This window comes from Canis lupus, chromosome 17 (assembly GCF_011100685.1).
Source record: "Canis lupus familiaris isolate Mischka breed German Shepherd chromosome 17, alternate assembly UU_Cfam_GSD_1.0, whole genome shotgun sequence".
Taxonomy (NCBI): Eukaryota; Metazoa; Chordata; class Mammalia; order Carnivora; family Canidae; genus Canis; species Canis lupus.
The window spans coordinates 33,499,065-33,522,610 of record NC_049238.1 but is presented as its reverse complement, the minus strand read 5'-3'; the positions used below and the strand labels follow the sequence as shown (position 1 = coordinate 33,522,610).

General features: G+C 37.5%; 1 long non-coding RNA gene across 18 annotated transcripts in view; it reads left to right on the top strand.

The window, feature by feature from the left end:
• LOC102151150 overlaps window positions 1-23,546 on the top strand; it is a 653,134-nt gene that overhangs the window by 153,319 nt on the left and 476,269 nt on the right. For all 18 annotated transcript variants that reach the window (XR_005372361.1, XR_005372355.1, XR_005372358.1 and 15 more), the window contains one exon: window positions 12,807-12,852. This is a non-coding gene — a long non-coding RNA (uncharacterized LOC102151150). The remainder of the gene's footprint in view (window positions 1-12,806; window positions 12,853-23,546) is intronic.

Genomic DNA, 23,546 nt, shown 5'->3' with positions numbered 1-23,546 from the left:
CTGACGTGGGACTCGATCCTGGGACTCCAGGATCACGCCCTGGGCCAAAGGCAGGTGCTAAACCACTGAGGCACCCAGGGATCCCTGTGTGGCCTCTTCTGTCCTTTCAACCTACCTTTCCTTATCCTTCTCCTAACATTTTTTGTTCTTTTCTTCTAAGTCCTGAACAAGATCTTCCTTCTGTTCTTCAAGGTATCAGAGGTTTCAATAGATACTCTTCAGAGTATCAATAGAAACCCTGGCTAAGCCCTCTCAAGAGTAAGGTGGGACATGGCTATTTAGTACCAATATTACTCTACTTAAAAACTCAACTTGACCACTTCATGATTGCAGACATTTTTAGTATAGTCCTGGAAATTAAACTTTTTTTTTTTTTTTTCTGCATTTGGTCATAATATTACCTGATGGCAAAACTTTTCTATTTGTATCGCAGATGTGGGAGCACTGTACCCTTATGGGTTAATCTTTAAGCGAGAGAACGAGCTCTCCTGGGACTCCATCAGAAGGCTCAGGGGGACAAGAGTGGAATCCTGTGCTTACTTAAATAGTCCAGGTACATAAAGAAATGGTGTTGCCCAAAGAGTTGTCAGCAATGACCATTGCCATTTGTCAAATGCCTGTGATGTGCTATCACTGTACCTGGTACCTGCCATTTGTCATTTCTAATCTTTGTCACAGGACACTCTCCTGCCCCCCATGAGGGATTGGAACTGGGAAAAACAGAGGGGAGCAGGACACTTTGCTAGCCTCCTTGCAGCCCTGGAGCCTCTCAGCACTCTAGGGTAGTGTTTTTTTTACTCTCAGGACATCACATTCATTAGAGAATGGAGTAGGTTTTCCAAAGGTGATAGAGCTGAATATATTGCAGAGTGGGATTTGAATCCTGGTCTCCCTGATTCCAAAGACCATGTTCTTTTTGTTACCTCAAATAGTTCCTCATATCTCTAGTAAAACCTATAGTGATGCAATGCAGTTGTTTATATGAATATTTTCACACTAGAATGTGAGCTTACCAAGGACAAGAGCTATGTATTATTTGTTACACCCCCAGTGCCAAGTACAGTGACTGTCACAGAGTAGATATGTGTTTGTTGACTAAAAGACCCTATAGGGGATCCCTGGGTGGCGCAGCGGTTTGGCGCCTACCTTTGGCCCAGGGCGCGATCCTGGAGATCCGGGATCGAATCCCACGTCAGGCTCCCGGTGCATGGAGCCTGCTTCTCCCTCTGCCTGTGTCTCTGCCTCTCTCTCTCTCTCACTGTGTGCCTATCATGAATAAATAAAAATTAAAAAAAAAGACCCTATAGAATGGGTGGAGGTTTATTATTTATTAAGCATCTGAACTCCTCTTCATGGGAGGACTTTTATTCAAAAGGCACAGCATAAGGAATATAGCCAGTGGCAATATCTGGTCACAGATTGTACCTACACTTGTGGTTCATATAGCATGAAGTATAGAAAAGTTGAATTACTATCTTGTATACGAGAAACTAATGTGACATTGTGTGTCAACAGTACTGAAAAAAAAAAAGAATCTGAAGTCCTCTTTCATTCTGTTTGCCCACTTGAGTGCTCCATCTCTTCCCATCTTTGCATCCAAGACATCTACCATGTTGGCTGTAGGGAATACAGCTCAAAACCCATGCTCTATGCCAAGCCTCCTCCAGACATCCTGCTTACTTATGCCCCACTTCCCCTTGCCCATGCACCCTCACTTAGACATCCTTCACTCTGAAGCATTTGTTGGGCTGAGCATTGGAGAACCAGAGCATAGCTTTACTGAAAGACTGTGGATTACAGGCACCTAATGGAATCTGAGAATTATGCACACACACTGCAGAGAAGCAGGATTGCTGGAAGAAGGGATGGTGGTTATGCAGACAATTAAAATGCATACTGCATAGCACCAACATTTCCCCACAGTGCTAGCTAACAGTAGGTTTTAATTATGCAGTAATAAAAAAACCAGAGAAACAGCAGTAAATTATAATCTATTTTGGTGAATGATCTTAGTCCAATAGCTAAAATCTACAAATTACATAAAGCAAATATTTCAAATTAAATCACAGAGTGTTTGTAAAGCACTGCTTGTGCATGAGGCATCCCCATTTTTTATTGCCACCTTGCTGTTTATGGCTAGGTAGCATGGTCCTGAGTTGGGGATGGAGTGGGGGACCCGCAGGTTGGGGCCAAAATGGAATTGGCACATGTGGAATGGTCTAGGAGTGAGAAACTCCTAGCCCTGGAGTAAATGAAAAGGGGCCTAAGTGATTTGCAGGGCTGCAGAGGGTTTTCCTTGGCTCCTTGTAGCTGTTGATACCAGGTAAGGGAGAGGATCTCTGCACTCTTGGCCAGGTGTGGAGAGAAGAGGAGAGGGCGTCAGCCAGGCCTGAGGCAGGGATTGCAGTTTCTTAACTCACTTGCAGCAGAATTCATAACTGTCGAGGGCTCTAGACTGCCAGGAAGGTATGGCTATTTCAAACATCCTGTTTCCCTGTGCTGTTAGCACTTCTGAGCCCCGCTTTGAGAAGCTATGGTGGCCAGTCCAGGTTTTATGAAAGCTGAAGTTTATAAAATTTTGGGAACCCATGAAGAAATGAGCAAAAAAATGCCTTAACTTGCAAATTTTATAAAAATATATGACATGTGAGGGGTACCTGGGTGGTTTAGTTGGTTAAGCAACTGGCTTTTGATTTTGGCTCAGGTCATGATCTCAGGGTCCTGGGATGGAGCCCTGCATGGGGCTCCCCACTCAATGGGAAGTCTGCTTGAAATTCTCTCTGCGTCTTCTTCTGCCCCTCCTGCTCATGCTCTCTCTCTCTCTCTCTCTCTCTCTCTTTCTAAAATAAATAAATAAATCTTAAAAAAAAATCTGTATATATGACATGTGAACACCTTGCTAGGGCTTCAGGTTAATTAGCTTCACATAATTCTACCTTTATCAACAACTTTTGGGGTCACTTGCAAAATGTATACTGCCTATAAGGTTTTTATGAACCTCATGCAGCCAGCAAATGCCATGGCAGATAGGTAAAGCAGTATCTTGAGCCTGTCAGTCACTAAGTCATACACATTTGGTCAAGATTTACAGAAACCATCAGTCATTGATTATTACTTCATGCCAGGCATTGTTAGCACAGCTGGTGCTAATATAAAACATATAGTTTTATATTAGTTTCAAGTGTACAACATAATGATTCAACAATTCTATACATTACTCAGTGCTCCTCATGGTAAGTGTTGCTCTTAATCACCTTCACCTATTTCATGTCTCCCACTCGCCTCTCCTTTGGCAACTACCAGTTTGTTCTCTATATTTAAGAGTCTGTTTTTGTTTGTTTGTCTTTTTCTTGGTTTTGTTTCTTAAATTCCACATATGTGTGAAATCATGGTATTTGCCTCCCTCTGGTTTATTTCACTTAGCATTATACCTTCTAGATTCATCCATGTTATTGCAAATGGCAAGATTTCATTATTTTTTATGGCCAGTATTCCATTGTATATATGGATATATGCCGTATCTTTTTTTTATCCATTCATGTTTTGATGGACACTTGAGTTGCCTCCCTATCTTGGCTATTATAAATAATGCTGCAACAAACAGAGGGGGCATATGCTTTTTCTAATTAGTGTTTTCATTTTCTTTGGGTAAGTATCCAATAGCAGAATTACTGGGTCATACAATAATTCTATTTTTAATTTTTTGAGGAAACTCTATACTGTTCTCCATAATGGCTGCATCAGCTTGCATTCCTACCAACAGCATAAGGGTTCCTTTTTCTCCATATCCTCATCAATACTGGTTGTTTCTTCTATTTTTGATTTTAGCCATTCTGACAGATGTAAGGTGATATCTCATGGTGGCTTTTTAAAAAGATTTTATTTATTTATTTATTTATTTTATTTTTATTTTATTTTATTTTTTTTAAGATTTTATTTATTTATTCATGAGAATAAATAAGAGAGAGGCAGAGACATAGGCAGAGGGAGAAGCAGGCTGCCTGTGGGGAACCTGATGTGGGTTCAGTGTGATGTGGGGCTCAATCCCAGAATCCCGGGATTATGACCTGAGCTGAAGGTAGATGCTCAACTACTAAGCCACCAGGTGCCCCTCTTATTGTGGTTTTGATTTGCATTTCCCTGATGATGAGTCATGTTGAGCATCTTTTCATGTGTCTGTTGGTCATCTGTATGTCTTCTTTGAAAAAAATGTCTATTCAGGTCCTCTGCCCATTTTTAATTGGATTATTTTTTTGGTGTTGAGTTGTATGAATTCCTTATATATTTTAAATACTAACCTCTTATTGGATATGTCATTTGCAAATGTCCTTTTCCATTTGGTAGATTGCCTTTTTGTTGATCGTTTCCTTCACTGTGCAAAAGCTTTTTTAAAATTTTTTTTTAGGATTTTATTTATTTGAGAGAGAGACAGAGTATGGGCACAAGCAGGGGGAAGGGCAGAGGGCGAGGAAGAAGCAAATTTCCCACTGAGCAGGGTGCCTGATGCAGGGCTTGATGCGGGGCTCAATGTGGGATTTGATGTGGGATTATGACCTGAGCCAAAGGCAGATGCTTAACTAGCTGAGCCACCCAGGCTCCCCAGGATGCAAAAGCTTTTTATTTTGGTATGGTCTCAACAGTTGAATTTTGCCTTTGTTTCTGTTGCTTCAGGAGACATATCTAGAGAAATGTTTCTACAGTTGATAGCAGAGATTCCTGCGTATGTTTCCTTCCAGGAATTTTATGATTTCAGGTCTCACATTTACATCGCTAATTCATTTTGAGTTTATTTTTGTGTATGGTATAGGAAAGTGGTCCAGTTTCATTCTTTTGCATGTAGCTGTACAACACCATTTGTTGAAGATAATGTCTTTTCCCCATTGCATATTTTTGCTTCCTTTGTCATAAATTAATTGACCTAAATCATGGATTTATTCCTGGGCTATTGTGTTCTATTAATCTATGTGTCTGTTTTTATGACAGTACTGTACTGTTTTGATTACTACAGCTTTGTAGTATATCTTGAAATCTGGGATTGTAGTACCTCCAGTTTTGTACATCTTTTTAAAAGATTGTTTTTAGCCAGCTATGTTGAATGACAGAGAATGAGGTGGAGAGAACACTTTCTTAAAGGCCCAATGCATTTGCTATTGCAACTTTACCATTAGCTGGAGGATGCTCATATCTTTTCCTTGTGAGATCTTGGTATCCTGTGACAGTGACCATGGTGGCACGAGAAGGTTCCTATCTTTCTTGGATATTCTGGCACGTGGTTTCCCCCCCACAACCAGTATCAGTAACTACAATCACCCAGGATTACATAGATCCTACTTGCTAACTAGGACAGTTCATAATTATCTGAGGTCCTTGATAAAAATGTACATTTATGGAGCTTTCCTGACTTCCTACCTAAGTCTTCCTGAAATAGAAGCTTTGGAGACAAACACCTGTGAATTTGTACTTTTAATAAATACTTTAGGTGTTTCTTAAAGCCTAGTGAGGTTGGATATCATTGAATCCAAGGACAGGTGAAACACATTCTAAAGTAATAAGAAGATGTGTATTTTCACTGGGTGAGCTAATTGAATAGGTAGGAACAGACAGCAGAGCATAATTCCTAATGAGTGGCAGAAAGAAGATAATAAAGTAACATAGTTCTGTGTTTATTGTATGTCAGAAACTACACTAAGCATTATATGAATATTTCATTTAAAGCTCCCCACAGTCTTTGAGGCAGAGCAGTTTTTAGCTCCCTTTTATGGATGGGAACACAGGTTCAGAGATGTTAAGCAACTTGCCCAAGTCACATAGCTATAAGAGATGGAGTCCAGATTTGAATCCTTGCAGTAGGATGTCAGAGCCCGTATTCTTTCTCCTATGTTACACAGACCAAAATATTGCCTAACCTGGAGAAGCTACAATGCCCAGTTTTGGGGTGCAGAGGAGAGTCCAGAATACTCTCCCAGATGCAATGGAAGCTATCCCCTAAAGGCACTGTTGGTACAGTTCAACATCCATGGCACTGGGACTGCCATGGTAGTTAGAGGCAGTGTGTGGAGGCTCATAAGCATGTGGCTCTGCCTCAAGTATGAGACACTGATGCCCTTGGCAACATAAGAGGGGGAAGTAGCCCTGGCTGAAAGAGGCACCTGTGGGCAGTGATGGGGATGGTGGTGTGTGCTGACTCACCTGGCAGGCAGGGTGGTTACAGTGTGGTATGTTGTCTAAGAGTGTGGAATTGAGAATCAGACAACCTAGGGCTTACCCATGTGACTGACTTGACCCCTTGTTCACTATGTGACCATGTTCCTTGTCTACTGATGCTGTGGCAGATTCCTATAAATAACAATTTAAAATAGCACCCATTTATTATCTCATAGTTCTGTGGGTCAGAAGTTTATGTAAAGTGTGGCTTAGAAGCATCCTCTACTCAGGAACTCAAAAGACTGAAATCAAGATTTTGGCTATGCTTTTATATGTAGGCTCTGGGAAAGATTCTACTTCTAAGGTAATTCAGGATGTTGGCTGAATTTAGTTCAATTCAGTTGCCATTGTAGGACTAAGACTCTTATTTACTAAACACAGGCCCCTTTCATTTTTAAATAAAGAAGGACCTGTCGAGTCCTTTTCATTCTTTGAATCATTAAGTACTTCTGCTACCGTCCAGAGGAGATTGTTCTTTTTAAGGGCTCATTTGATTAGCTTAGGCTCATTGAACACTCCAGGATAATCTTCCTAGTTTAGGGTCAACTGATTAGGTACCTTAAATACATCTGCCATGTAATTATGTAACAATGATTCACAGGAGCAAGACCAGGGAGCAAAGATCATGGGGGCAAAATTCTGCCACCACAGTGATCCTGGGCAAGATCTCCTGGACTTAGTGGCTTAAAAACACCAGTTTTATAAATATGTGATATTCGCAGAAACCAAGATTTTTTGTTTTGCTCTAATAAGAGTTTTATATTACTCTGAAATTCTGTGTTCCATTCAAAGGCAACATATATTTTCCAAATGATGACTTGAAAGCTAAGAATGAACTAAAATAACTTCTTTTGGAAAATCTGCTAAAATAGTATCCAGAAGCAGCATGCATCATTTATCCACCCCATCCTTTACCCACCCTCCCACCTCCTCACTCACCATGCTGATTTGAAATTTTTCTAAAATCCTTTTCATTAAATTCTGAATGCAAAGCTAATGGACACCATTTAGCCAATGATAATGCCAGACTATACTTCAGTGGTTCCCGCCCCTACCCCCCCAAGAAAAAGCATACCTACAAGCAATGCCTTTTAAAAAGAGTATTTGAACCAATGTCTAATTTGAAGAAAATGAATACCTAGAGAAATAACATGGATACCTTATAATTTTTTAGTCAAAAACTGTCAAATGGTTCTCATGTACTACAATTTTTTCATAGTAATTCACTCAAAAGTGTTTCTCTTCCACTGTGCTCTTTCCAAAAGCTCATTGAGAGTCATCCTCTTCCGTAAGTTATTGAATGGATGTGGTCTTTCATTCTATGTGCTCTCCAAAGAACATTTTGGTATTGAAGAATGACAATAAAGATGGAAAAATTAGAAATTAAATATAGTTCCAGTTTCTAAGATTAAAGTGCACCTTATTTTAAGGTTGGCAACCTTCGTATGCATGCTACTTCTTGGTAGTACAAAGAGAACAAACAACTTTCATTTTTCTGAGTATAAAACAATGGAAAAAACCCTACTTTTAATTAGCATGGACAGATATAAATGATGAGAGCAGTGCAGCCTGAGTGTTTTGTTTGCATTGTTTTTGTGGTTGTACAGAGAGAAATGACTTTGAATTCAGTGTAATGGATGAAACTTTTAATCAGTTTTTATATGGACAATGGACCAATTTGAAATTTTGCTAAGCAAGAAAATCCATAGTTTTCTTGGATTTGTGCAGTCCCTTAAGGAGTGTACATGGTGTTAACAGACCTGTGTTCTGGTGTCCCTTCTGTACAGTGATCCTACTTACAGTGACTGTTTTATTTTTATGAGAATTGAGGTTATTCATATTCCTCTGTGTTCATTTTAGAAAAATTAGAAAATACAGATAAGCAAAAAAGGAAGAAAAAAATTCATCTCACAGATGGCCTCTTTTGCTTGTGGTATATATATATATATATATATATATATATATATATCATGTATATGATATATATATATCTTTCCAGTTTTAAAAAAATGCATATGTAGATAAATTAAGCTATGTACTATGTCATATGTATACTTTCCCTCTTTACTTAGTAGCTGGTGTCTATTGTGGTCATGTTTACTATGGTCACTGATTATAATCATGATTCCAGAAAAGCTTTTTGCTTCTGATTTTTGAGTCAGGTGCTCCACAACACTTGTGCTCATCCAGCATGTCAGCATTTTCTGCAAGGCCAGGAGTGCAGTGAATGGGTCAGAGGCTAAAAGGGAGCTAAACTCTAATGACCAGTTTACAACAGTATTTTTGGATTTCCCCATTCAGAGCTCTAGGGATCTTTCTTCTGCTACAACTTCATTCCATAGGGCCTTCAAAAGTGACTTTACTTAATTCCTCCAATTCTCAGAGGCTGATAAGCATCACTGATGGAAAAATGGACCAATATTTGTTAAGTCACTTACCCAAAAAATCAGCCAAGACTAGAAGTGACACTCCTTAATTCCAAATCCACAGCATCTCTTTTATTTCACTCCCTCCCTGTGCCACAAGAAAGGGAACTTTGCACACGTTTGCAGGCTTTATGTGACCAAGAAAGCCTACTCTGAAGTGAATGAAACTCTGACAATTACATCCTAGCATTTCCCCCAGAAAACCTTTACCTTTGAATAGTGTCCAAGCATATTTTGAAAACAAGTCTTAAAAAAAAGACTTGATACAACTTGAACATAAAGATATTGTCAACAAATCCCTAAATATTTTTAAAGAGAATGAATATATGAGTCATAAATAAAAAGCAGTTTCACACAAGAAACACAACACTACTTAAGCTGTTAAAAGAGAGGAGTATTGTCCTTCAGAGGGGTTGCTATGAAAGAATATGTTTTTGTTGTTATGAAACTGTTGTTTTCTCAACTAATTTTGAAATTCATCATAGCTTTAGGATCAGTTTATAAGGTACACCAGGAAACTACTCCCATTACTCCACAGTCTTGCTACCTAGTATTTGAGCAAACCCAACTATAGTATTCAACTTGAAAACCTATTTCAGTTGGCTTAAAATAATGTTTATATCTTGAAAACAAAATGAAATAAGAGCAACTCTACCATGAGCTGATTTCCTGCCACAGAGGCTTTTCAAAGCGACATGTACCAAGCCCTCAAGACAGTTTTGAAAGAGAGGCTCCGGAATTTTAGTTTTTAAAGATTTATTTATTTGAGAGAGAAAGTGTGCAAGTGTGTGCAAGCAAGGGGTGGGAGTGGGGATTGGGGTGGGCAGAAGGAGAGGGAAAAATCCTCAAGCAGATTCTCCACTGAGCGGGGAGCCAGACACAAGGCAGGGCTCTATCCCAAGACCCCGAGATCATGACCTGAGCTGAAATCAACAGTTGGCCACTTAACCGACTGAATCACCCAGGCACCCCTTGAGAGGCTCCAGAATGTTCTGAGCAAGGGCAGCAATGCCTGTGAGAGTAAGTGAGGATACATTCTGAGCTGACTGCTTTGAAGGAGATAAAAAATCATTTGGATGTTGAATTCTGGCATGTTGCTCAAACGAGGAGTTTCTATTATCTTGTATGTTGATCCAGGATATGAGATTTCTCTGTTATTTATAATAGCTGTCATCCTTTTCACCTGCTAAATCAACAGTGAGAATTTCTTTGCCACTAGAAAATATATATGAAGAGCTACTATTCTGGAAAGATCATAAAGGTTGAATAATTAAATGATGGGGTTTTATTGGAGCAGTATAATTTCTGCTGTGTTTAGTTAAAGAATCTGCTTTTTCTTTGTAAACATTAAAAGTTTGTAAATGAGGGACATGTAGAGAGCCAAAAAGTCATTCCATCTTTAATTTTTCCGATCACTATGAGTAGACCAGTGGTCACAGAAGAGAAGAGAGAGCATATAGGGATGGAAGGGATGGAACAGAGAGAGGAAACGGAGCAGAGTGGAGGAATAGAGACCTATCCAATATTCTTCTTTTTCTGTCCTTGCCCCACAGAAAATCTGACTATGCCTTTGAATTTAGTCCCTTTTCTACATTAGTTGGGACAAAGCATAGGCCCAGGGCTGCTGTTAGAAATCTTTGTTGGTAGTAGTAAGTTTTACTGAGTAGCACTTGACATTCCTTTTTTTTTTTAATTAAGATTTTTAAAAAATGTATTTATTCATGAGAGATACACAGAGAGAGAGAGAGAGGCAGTGACACAGGCAGAGAGAGAAGCAGGCTCCATACAGGGAACCCAACGTGGGACTCAATCCTGGGTCTCCAGGATCACACCCTGAGCTGAAGGCGGTGCTAAACCCTGGGCCACTGGGGCTGCCCTGTATCTAATTTTAGAATTAAATTTTATCATAGACATGTAGGTATAGGAAAAAATATAGTATATATAGTGTTCAGTACTATCTGTGGTTTCAGACATCCACTAGGAGTCTTGGAATGTATCTCTTACAGGTAAGAGGGGACTATTGTAAATTATTTGCATGAGAAATTATCTTCTATTCACCAAAGGTAATCATACATTAGAGGAATATTGAAAACAGCAGAACTTCCTTTACATGTAAGATTAGATCCTCATTTTTATTTCTGATGGTGTTTGTAATGAAATAGCAAAAACAGTCGTTTAATTGGGCCCTCTGTAAAGCACATCACCTGCGTTCTGGGTCTTGAAGTGCTCTTAATTAGGCAGGCAACCTCATGAAAGAGAAATAGAAATATCCAATAATTGTATATAAGACCTAATGAAAGTATTACTGGGTGAGCCAAGGAAGATATATTTCTGCATAAAAAAAGTGCAGTCAGTATCTTTGTATGACATTAGTTTCTTTTTTTTTTTTGACATTAGTTTCTTAAAGGAATGGAAAAACTTCAAGTTTAGAAATTACATAGAAATTACATAGAAATTCAGATTGAAGAATTCAAAGAACACCTGGACTACTTGGCTTTGCTTTTCTCCAGGCATACCTTTAAATTGGATGAGTAAATGCTGAGAATGAGTGAGTGAGGTATTTCAAGTCAAGACTAGGTTTGAGAACTAAGAGGACAAGAGAATTAGGAAAGAACCTGAACCCCTGCATATAACAGGGCACCCAAATGGAAACTCTAGCAACAAAGTGGATCAAACTGCTATAGACTGGTATCCCTAATGCTACAAATAAGATACATACTAGATAACAATAACAGCAACAACAACATAATAATGAATGCTGAGCTTAAAAAAATGAAATAATTAAGTGCAAAATAAAGAGAGAACTCAAAGCAAGAGCCACAGAGGGGCAGGAAATATAGACTTAGGCTGCAGAGAGTTTGAGGGGGCTCTTGCATAAAGCTACCGGGAAAGGAGACTGGGGGAAACTAAGGAAGAAGCAGGGAAGTTTTCTGGGTGCCAGGGAATGTGAGGTAAAAAATCAGTTTTAAGAAATCAAAGCGGGCAACCTGGGTGGCTCAGCGGTTTAGCGCTGCCTTCAGCCCAGGGCGTGATCCTGGAGACCCGGGATGGAGACCCATGTTGGGCTCCCTGCACGGAGCCTGCTTCTCCCTCTGCCTGTGTCTCTGCCTCTCTCTCTCTCTCTCGATCTCTCTCCCTCTCTGTGTCTCTCATGAATAAATAAATAAAATCTTTTTTTTAAAAAAGAAATAAAAGCCCCCAATTTTACTTATTTTACTATTTAGTATTAGAATTAGAGTTTTATTAAATTATTAATAAAACTGGTTCTGATACTTTTGAAGTCCTCAGAGTAGCAAATGTTAAACCACTCTTTATGGATAATTCCATAAATCAGAGCCCTTGAGACATCTTAGAAAATACTACCCTCACTGAAAATGATCTCATAATGAAAATCATAAATTATGTGAGAAAATTATGCATCACGAGAGAAAATTAACCGATGCAAGATATAGGAGAATTAGTATTCCATTAAATAGAGGAAGGAGAACAATCTGAAAGATTTTATACAGTAAGTGTATTTAAAGAGCTTATAAAGCTTAATGAAGGAATAAAAACCAAAGTAAATGAACTGATGGTATAGAAAAAGAACATGTAGATTTGAAACAAGTCAAGTGGAACTTCTAGAAATAAAAAAATAGTTACTAAAATTATAAATTTCAGAGGAATTTGGGTGGCTCTGTCAATTAAGCATCCAGCTCTTGATTTCAGCTCAGGTCATGATCTCAGGGTCATGAGATTGAGCCCTATTTCAGGCTCTGTGCTCAGCAGGGAGTCTTCTTGAGATTCTCTTTCCCTCTGCCTTTGGCTCTTCCCCTACTCATTCTCTCTTGCTCTCTCTTAAAATAAATAAATAATTCTTTAAGATTATAAATTTAACACATGCCTTAAATAGCATATTAGGTACAACAAAGAGATAATTAATGAAGTGGAAGATGGATTTGAGGAAGTCACCTCATGTGCTGATAAAAAAAATAGAAAGTATGGAAAAATGGCTAAGAAACCTGGAGGAGAGAATGAGAAGGCCCAGCCTAAATCTAATAGTGAAAATAAAAAGAGAGCTTTTTTAATGACTTAAGGTATAATTCCTGATATATATGGAATGAATGGCTAAGTAAGATGTAATGGTTTTATATATATATATATATATATATATATATTTTTTTTTTTTTTTTACAGAACTGAAGAAATCTATCAATCTGCACTTTCAAGAAGCACTACTCAGGTTATAAAGAATCTGAAATACATTTACATATAGACATCCTGTGGCAAACACCACAGAATCATTTAAGGCATAGACAAAACCATAAAAGCAACCAGAGAGAAAAGGCTAATTTCTTGCTGATGGATGTCTCATTAACAGTGTACTGCATAGGAAAATGGAATAATAGTTTGAAGGTTTTGAAAGAAAATTTGTTGACTTAGAATTATATACCAAGCTAAACTATAATTCAGGAGTGAAGATAAAATATAAACATTTCCAGGTTAACAAAAACAGAACACTTAAAGACCTTTGCTCTCAGAACTTAAAAAAGAGTGTACTTCAAGAGGGAGGAAGGAAGGAATTAGAATAAAAAGTAGTGGTGAGGTAAGATATTACTGAGAATATTGGTAAATTTGAATAAACACTGATAATAAAAATAAAATTGATTTGAGTGGCTGTTAAAGTGGAAGCAAAATATTCTACAGTAATATCATGGAAAATGAGGGTCTGGAGCCAAGGAAGATTGGAGTCTATATTGTTTAGGAGGAAGAAAGAATGCTCAAAGTCACTAATTATCAGATAATTAATTATAAGAGAAGATAACAGTAAGATATTAGCTTATATCAATCAAATTGTAAAAACCAAACAGATGGCTAACATACAATTAACAAGCATGTGGAGAGACAGAAACTCTCGAGTACTAGTGGTACAAGTTCAAAGTTTCCAGCCATTCTGGAAAATAATTCACAGTCAGTTTTTAGTAAAATTACACATGCAAATTTTGTATTACCCGGTAATGCCAATCCTCAGAGAAGTTCTTACTCTAGTTTAGAAGCCACACATAAAAATGTTATTTGCATGTTGTTTGTAGAAGCAGAAAGTGAAGGACACTTGGGGTCCCCAATCTTGAATGGCTAAGTAAGATGTAATGGTTGTATATTATGAGATAATACATACTATTTAGGATAAAAAAACTAGACGTACACATGGCCACATAGATAAGTCTTAAAAACAATGTTGAGTGAAACATGCAAGAAACAGAATGAAAGTTAGTATAAATGCTATTTATGTAAACTGAAAAAAAATACCTATTCAAAACACAGCTACATATTTAATAATCACATTAGGCTTATTTTTTAAAAAGATTTTATTTATTTATTTGAATGAGAGTGAGAATGAGAGAATAAGCAGAGGGAGGGGCAAAGGAAGAGGGAGAAGCAGATTCCCACTAAGCTTGGAGCCCAATGTGTGGCTCGATCCCAGCACCCTGGGATCATGGCCTGAGCCAAAGGTAGACGCTTAAATGACTGAGCCATCCAGGTGCCCCTCATGTTAGGCTTATTAAAATTGTGTTCTAATCACATGAGAAGGGTGATATATGAAGGAGGGAAATGGGACAAAAATAAAAAATTGTGTACAACTAGTGATAATTTGTGGTAAAATGAAAAATGTGATTAACTCAATTCCTTGTGCTTGAGATCCAATTCAAATTGTGGAGAAGGCAAAATGAGATGAAATAAATAAAGGTAAGAATATCAATAATAATAATGAGTGTAAATAGATTCAATTTGACTGCTGAAAGACAAAAATCTCAGATTGAAAGGAAGATTTTTTTTCTTTTTTAAGAGACATAGCTAAAACCTGACAGTAAAGAGATGGGAAAAGCACATATCAGACAAATCAGAACTGAAAGAATCCTGGTATAACAATATTAATGTCAAACTAAATAAGATTCTAACTCATAGAACAATATTAGGAATGAAAGGGATAATTGTGGATAATAGGGAATGTTTACCAGGAGGCTATACCAATATAGCAGTATAGCCAATACACTGAATAATAATTCAGGTGCGGTGTACTTCATAACATAGTTGTAAAATATATAAATACAAGAACCAAAAACTGACAGGAATACAATTGTAATTGATAAAAGTTCGTAGTCCTAGTAGGTGATTAATAGACTTCTTCTGAAAGAGGTAAGTAGAAAAACATTTATCATATTCTCTCTAAGTGCAAATGAAGTGTGTAGAAATACTAAACACACATTTAGTCCAAAGTTAAGTCTTAATATATTCCAAAGAATGCCTATCATACAGATCATGTTCTACAACTATAATATTAATAATAATATTAGGTACCAATAACAAGAAAGATATCAAAATAGTGATTTAAAAATTCTCAAAAGCAACAACTTTGTATGTAAACTGAAGAATAATATGCCTAAATCTAAAAGGGTAAACCCATGGGAGGGCTTTTCTGTTTTTGGATAACGGGTAAGCCGAGGAAGTTAAGGAGGGCAAACAACATAATACAAATCCGTGTGAGAATAACCAAATCTTTATGTTATTTGGTCCTCAGAGCAATTTTGAGGTAGATGTTGCTATTCCCAGTTTTCCAGGTTAAGAAACTGAGGGTCAGTAGCTTGCATAGAGTCACATAACTTACAAGTTACGGAAAGAGAATTCACATCTATTTCTTTTCCTACTGGAGTAGAGAGAGATGCACATGGAAAAGTAAATGACCTTTAAAAAGAAGAGATAGAATGGCTAATATGTACAAGAAATCCAAGAGATAGAGGTATTGTTGACTTGGTCATTCATTGGGCAGTTCTTCTGGGAGGCAACAGGTAGAGGAGGCCACGTGTGACTTCTCTAAAGAGTTGATACTAGATAAGCAAACTTTCCCAGAAGAGAGAATAGCTCTATCTCTTGTTCCTAAAAGCATTTTATAAACTATAAATCATGTAACAAATGCTAGGTATTATCATTAATTTTATATGTTGCCCAGAAGCCCTTGTGCTTCCTGGAAACTTTATGGAAAAAATTCATATCAATACATTTTCAGGTAACATAATGTATGCTGAAAGAGTGGCACAAGAACTTTATTAGGAGATTTTCACCATGTCCTTGGACAAGAGGATAAAATAAGATGGTGCATATGAAACTTTCCAGTGAGATAACAGTACTGTATTGTATCCTTAAAAAAATTGTGTACTTTAAAATTTGCTAAGATCTTATGTTCAGTGTTCTTGTCATACACACAAAAATAACAACAATAAATAAAGTGGAGGGAAACTTTGAGAGCTGATAGATATGTTTATGGAATAGATTGTGGTGATGTTTTCATGAGTATATGCTTTCCCCCAAACTCACCAAATTATATATATACAGAAATAGGTACAGCTTTTTGTATGTTAATAATACCTCATTAAAGGTGTTTAAAAATAAAATTCCAAAAAGAATTATATTGGTAGACCCTGCCATGTACTACCAACCTGGGGTCTCTTTAATTTCTCAGTTAGGGTATCACTTACAGTGAGAGCGGTGTGAAACCGAGGCCTGAAATAAAGCAGAAACAAATACAAGATGACAAATTCTCAGGGTCTATATAATTGTCATTATTAATATTTCCACTGTTAAGAAAAATTATCCAAAACTTGAAAATAAGATAAAAGGATGTCTATATGTCCTTTCAGTGTCATATTGGAACATTGTCAACAAAGCCTACCCCAGGATCATTTAGTTCTCCAGGGCAGCCTGGCTCAGAACTTTCTGTGGTGAGAGGAATGTCTAAAACCTGCGGTGTGCCATGTAGAAACCATTAGCCACCCATGGCTATTAAACACTTGAAATGTGATGAATGCAACTGAGGGACTGAATTTTAATTTTACTTTCAAATTTTATTTAATTTCAGTTAATTTAAGTTTAAATTTATATAGCCACGTGTGGGTAGTGGCTCCTACATTGGACAGTGTAGCTCTAGGGGAACATACCTTTGTTTGACTTACTATTAATTAGAGTTCAGACTCCATGAAGTTACATGTTTATTAGTAGAAAATTATATGTATGTTTTATATGATTGTAGAAAAGATATAAAGAGAGTTATTTGGTAGAGGTGCTAATTTCTGTATGGGAGAAAAGATAACCCCAGAGTTACAGTTCTATTGCCTTATAAGATATTAACCTAACATAGCAATCATATTCCACCTGGGTCCATCCTGCTGGCTCCCTTATTAATCAATGAAGTAAATCTTTGATGCATGTGGAATCTAAATTTTTAGAGTCATGGTTTTTCCTGCAGCTGGGATAAATAGGTATCCTTATCTTTTCCTTTGAAAGCATGTGGATTTTTCTTCTAGCTCACTTTTTCACTGAGTGTAGATCTTTTAAACATAATGCCCCCCTTTCATGTTTATTTGTTAAAAATTGGCAATATAAAAACATTACTTGATAGAGATGCAAATAATTTCCATCTGGTAGAAAAGATAATCACAAATTTGCAGTCTGGACCCAAGGTTTCAGGGGATTTTCAATGGACACAAGGTTTAAGCTCCTGTTCTCTTACTCTGCCATTAGTCCCCAGAGGTCTAGTTGTATGTTAATAACATTTATTCCCAGGGCAGCGCTGGCTACAGAGTTTGCCTACCATTGATTTCAGCACATTGTTATTTTTCATGAGATTTGGGGATTTCTCTTTCTTTCCTGTTAGCCTAGAAATGCATTAAATGTATGCTTCCATTATTTCCGATATCTGGATGTGCTGTGGCAGGTGGGCTTTTCAGAACTTTTAGTGATCTCTACACTGCAGTAAGAGTGAAATTTCCAAATGTGAATTTGACCATATCTCAGTTTACTGTTCAAAGTTCATCAGTGGTTTCACAAACTATAAAGATAAAGCTCACCTCCTTAAAATGGTCTGCTAGGACCTATGCGATCTAGAAAATGCCTCCATCCTGATTGTGTGCCTCACTTTCCTTACTTGAGCCTGAGACTCCCTTACATCCTTGAAGGTGACATTTTTCTTTCATCCTCAAGACTTTCACATATGCTATTCTCTCTCCCTGGATTTCTTTCCTTGAATTCTTTTTATGTAGTTCACTCTTCACTACAATGTAAGCTCCATGAAGGGAGGGACCATCTCCATATGTTCATTGCTGTATGCTCCATGCTTTTATATCGTAGGCATTCCACAAATATTTGTTGAATGATAGGAATCATTCAGTGACTGAATGCCCAGCAAGTGATTTCCTTATCTTCCTTTTTATACTTGCTACTCCTCCTGTGTTTCTTGTCTTTTAAATAGGACCCTGGATTCAGTACTTCAGGCCAGAAATGGGGAATCTCCTAGACTCTTTCTCCCTCACTTCCACTGCTAATTAATCATCTTCCTAAATAGCTAAAGAAATTGACCTTTCTTTTCAGTCTTGTTACCACTGTACTGCCTGAATTCATTATTTCTTACTAGGATTATTATATTTCTTAACTGATTTCCTTGCTCTAGCTTGGCCTATGCAAGAAAATCTGTTTCTTTCCTTCTTAAAATTCTTAGATGACTCCTCACTAATGCCTTAGTTTGACATAATACATTTTTTGCAATCCTTCCTCATCTCTCACCCCTCCCCTGTTCCACATGCATCCTATGCTTGAGCTAAATCGAGGTAACAATCATAGAGCACCTACTGTGTGCCAGGCTCTGTGCCAGGTACTGTCATTTTCATTACCTTAATTAATCCTCAGAAGTCACTCTGAGTCTTATTTTCCTAGTGAAGAAACAGGGATGTGGACAGGAGGAGTGGCTTGGCTTCTAGGTCATGTGACTGACTAATGGCATAACCAGGATTGGAAGTCAGGTCTTTGAGCCCCAGAGCCCACCTTCTTTCCACTAGTGTGTTGTCAGGGAAAAAGTTGGAGAACATCTTGGGGAAGAATATAAAACCTATCATTGGATCACCAAGGTAAATGACAAGATGAAGTCATGGTGCATATAAAAATTAGATGCCAATTAAGGGATGTACTTTCAAAGGTCCCAAAGGAAGCTTTGTCATTTTCTGTTTTTTCTGGTTTCTTTCCACCTGTTCCTTTCTCATTCCATGTAAACAAAATCAAATTACAGTCCTTAGAAAGAAACTCAGATTTATTCCAGTCCTGGACAGAGCTAGAGAGCAAGCCTCATATTAATAGTTTAGATTTGTCTTCTGGCAGGGTTTGGAATTCAATTTTCCTTGACTTGCAGACTTATGGTATACTTATTACTGTTGGACCCCTGTGTTGTTTTCCTCCTGTCGGTCAGACCTAGAATGAGCTCCTAGCACCTATATCTTCTCCCAGTTCTCTTCCTTGGGAATTGCCAGATCTCAACCCAAATACTGGTTCTCAGAGCTAGGAACCTGATATGCTGAGCTAATCCATCTATCCCTACTCCTCCTTGTTTTACCTCTAAATAACTTTTAAATTCTTTATCTCTTCTCTAGCCTCCAAAGAGGCTCCTTCCCATCATCGCCAGTTTGACTTGTCTCAGATCTATGCTGCACACCATTTCTAGAGTAGTCTTCCTAAAGCACAAGTAGATTGGTCCCATTCCTTTACTTAAAACCATTCAGTGGCTCCTGGTCAGCACAGGGTAAAGATCAATTAGTTTAGCATAGCTGATACCTATACCTGCCCTAGATTCCTTTCACAGTCCAGCAACACTGAATTATCGTGGTGTCCTGAAATTCTAAACTTTTTTTTTTTCTCCTCATGTTATATCTTACCTCAAAACTTTACTGATTCCTCATTTTTGCTTCTGTTTAAATGTTGCCTCATGAGAGAAGTCATTCCTAACCACACTATCTAAAATAGCCCTTTCTTTCCATTATCCTATCTTTTTAACTTCTATTTTTCTAATGCTTCCCAGCATCTGCCATTAGTGTGCATTTATTTATTTACTGTTTATCTTCACCAGTAGAATGTGGGTTTTGTCTGTCTTGCTCACTGCTGTACCCATCTCCCCAACCCATCCCTAGAATAGGGCCTGGCATAGAGAGGATGGTTAATAAATACTTAAGATTAGTGAATAAATGAATGAGCAGAGTCTGTCTTCTCTGACATTCCTTTCTCCTGCTTGGCTCACTATTCTTCAACCAGTAACATGTAGCTAAATGTTACCTTTTCAAAAAGCCTCCCTAGTTACAGCATGCCCCCAATAGAATCTGTAGAAGATGCTCCTTCTTAGTACCTCCATGATACTTTGCATATGTGTAAGAATAATAGCTGTATAAACATATTGAGTGCTTCCAATATACCAGGCATATCCTAGTTAGTACCGTTTATATGCTATTTCATATAATTTCCCTAATAACTCTATATGGATATCAACCCCAGATTGTAGGACAAGAGAACTGACTTTGGAAGGCTTTACCTTGCTTGTAGTGACACAAAGAGTAAGCAGTAGAGCTGATATTGGAACCCAGGAAATTATGATTCTAAAGCCCTTGTTTTTAATGGAGGTTGAGTATAAAGATACAAGGAAACATGCCATAGCATCCACATTTAACACTGATATGCCATGGGCTACAGAGAGAAGGAGACAAATTGATAGACATTACTGAGAAAAACAATCTGAGTTCAAGGAACTACTTGTATACTTTAGAGAAATGACGAGATTGGCTTATCATCCGTATGCATGCCTATTGGCAGCTTTCTCCGAAAACATGTCAAAGATGAGTGGGTTTCTAATCCCCTGATATCCAATCCAATCCGATACAGTTAGGGAAGCTGGTTATTCCATAATGAAGTGTGATATGGAAACCATCAACAGAGGGGTCAGGTGGGGGATTGAGGCTACGCCCATTAGAAGGTGGATATATGCATGGATAGTGATTAAAGTTTCATGACTCATCCTTCAGCCACTCTTGTAAAGACATTCTCAAGAGTTCAGCGCTAGTCCCCCATTAAGGAATATATTTAGCTCGAATGTATTCTCTCTCATAATCCTGCTCATCCAGCAGAAAAATAAATATTATAAGCTCCTAGGCCTCGAATTGTAGAGTAGAAAGGCAGAAGGTGGGGTGGAGGGAAGCAGATTCTAGTTGTGATGGAATGGGTGTCAAAGACATTTCTGCACTGAATCATTGGAAGCTAAGGCAGAGGAAAAGAAAAGGCAGGGCAATGATGCCATTGACAGATAGTCAAAAGGAAACAAACCAGAACATAACATGTAAAAGAGAGCTGAAGAGAGTCTGAAATTAAGTGTAACATAAAGAAGAGAGGAATATGCTGTATAAGTGTGCTTCATGCTCTGGAAAAATCTAATAAGAGCCTGAATTTGATAAAACAGGAGCCCCAAGGTATTGTGGTGAAGCAATAGAATTAGAAGGAAGGAGCGATTGTAGTGCTGATACAATTCCATTACAGATAACGAATAAACCCCAGATAGGGAGTGACAGAAGAGACAAAGCTTGAAATCCAATCACTAGCATGAAGGAGAAGCTTGAGTTCCAATGGCAGGGAAGACAAAGAAAAAAAAACTAAAACAATTAGAAAGTGCTCTCTAACGTAGACAAAAGATTCCTAATGGGAGATTATGCTCCTAAATAGAGAAACCATCAAATGGAAGAGAAAAAGTGTTCTGAACAATAATTCAAGAAGATTCTCCTGAAATAAAAAAAGAACCAAATGACATGATGAAAAGACACAGTATAGCCTGGAAACATATAGTGATCTCGATCGAGCCTATTCTGCCTAAGTTATGAATTATATCAAAGATTAAAAAGAAGTACTTCTGGGAGAAGTAATGCACCTGTAAGAGGTCAATGCTTGGAATGGTTTCATACTTCTTCCCTGCATTCAATGCTAGGAGACAGGAGCAGCCTCCACAGAGTTCTGAAGGAATGCATGATTCCCACATAGTATAGTTGGCCAAGTTTTCATTCATTTATAAAGGCAGCAGATAAATACTTTTAAAGATGAAAGAATGTATGGAATATATTCTCCATGATTCCTTTAAAAAAGCACTACTAGACAAAAAAACAAAAAACAAAGCAAAACAAAAAAGACCCAGCCAACAAAGGATGAGTCAACATATTATACTCAGAGATGAGGAAGATGTGATAAGAGCACATGCAGGATCACTGATCTAAAGAAATATTGAATTAAGACTACATAAGTAGGGGATTATGATGGTACAATAGAATGGAAATGCTATACATTTTAGCGAAGTGCTTGGTCTTTGGACAGTCTCTTTTATTGAATTCGGTATATTATGTATAGTTTGGATTGTCAGAAGTCTGACTCCTAAACACATTGAATATTACTATGAAAATATAAGTAATGAACTCTTAAAAAATCTGTGAATCTTATTTTAAGAATATTGCTTCCAGTTTTATCTCATCAATCTGATGACAAGTGTTGAATAACACACAGATATATATATGACAAATGTGGCAATTTGGAATTTGTTTTTATATGAAATTTTCTTCTATGGAGCAGCAACGAATAACACAGCTTAAATAGCAAATTACAACAAGGAATAAGATAATGTCAGCTTAATAAGTTGTTTTAATTTATTATTTTTATAAATTCTTTATCTGAGACTTAATAATCTTCAATAATGGTCTTCTCTGCCATTATAAAAAAATACTAATTTCTTATATGGTGAGCAGATCAGTAGTGTTTATAGTATTAATTTGAGAAAAAAATTGTAATGTGTTTTTTTTTTCCTTCTAAAGCTGTTTGAACTTCATAGCCACTTTACTAGTTCTCATCAAAAATATAAAGCAGTGGTATAGGGGGAAATTTCTTCCTCTTCTTCTTCTTTTTTTTTTTTTTTAAGATTTTTATTTCTTTATTTATGAGAGACACAGAAAGAGAAGCAGAGACATAGGCAGAGGGAGAAGCAGGCTCCCTGAGGGGAGCCTGATGCAGGACTTGATCCCAGGACTCTGGGATCACGACCTGAGCAAAGGCAGATGCTCAACTACTGAGCCACTCAGGTGCCCCAGGGGAAATTTCTTCTTAACTTTGTATGAAATAATTGATTGAATACATAAAGTACTCATAATATCCAGGAGAATTTTAATTGAAAATGTTTTTTAAAAGTACAAAGCCATGTAAAGTGCAAAGAATGAGAAAGTCATATTACTCAGCAAGATGTAATTTCATAACTTAAACATGGTCCATGGCAGAGTATTTCTGGGAGGATTGGCTCATGGTGGAATGGAGGGCACTAGAGGTGCATGGGTCTGGTGAGTGGTGGCAGAGCAGACTCTTCAGTTCTTGATGCCATCTGAGCCATGCTCCTTAATTTGGTGTTAGGTTGCCTGAAGTTGTCTCTTACCACCTCTGCTGCAAGACTAGTGCTAAATAAAAGGCTGAAGGGCAGCTTCCGCTAAAAATTGGCATATGAACTTGAACGAAGAAGCTGACACCTGCTCCATTTTAGGCAAATCTAAGCATCATCATGTTGAATGTATTTGTTAACTACTCTGTATCCTCTTAGGAGTGGAGAAGAGCAAGCCCTACACTTACACTGCCTGGCTCTTCTGCTAACTAGTTTTGCTGCCTTTAACGAGTCACTGAACTACTCTGGGCCTGTCTCCACATTTAAATAAGGGTGCTAATAATAGGACCAAACTCATAATCTTGTTCTGAAGGCTAAGTGAAATACTTGGATCAGTGCCTGGTGTGGTAACAAATATGGCACTTTAATAAGTATCAACAATTATAAGTCCTAGACCATAACATCTTTGAGGTCATTGTATGTTTCAAATTGCTGTATTCACAGTATCTAGTTAAAGGTTCAATGGGTAGACTGAATGTTTATGTCATCTACTTCTGCATGGAAGATTTTCTAAGAATCAAATGTTAACTGATACTAAAATTTCTATTTTTAGGTCAATCTGTGATGTAACAAATATCTGTTAATAAAAGGTCAGGTTGAAAACACTGAATTGAAAA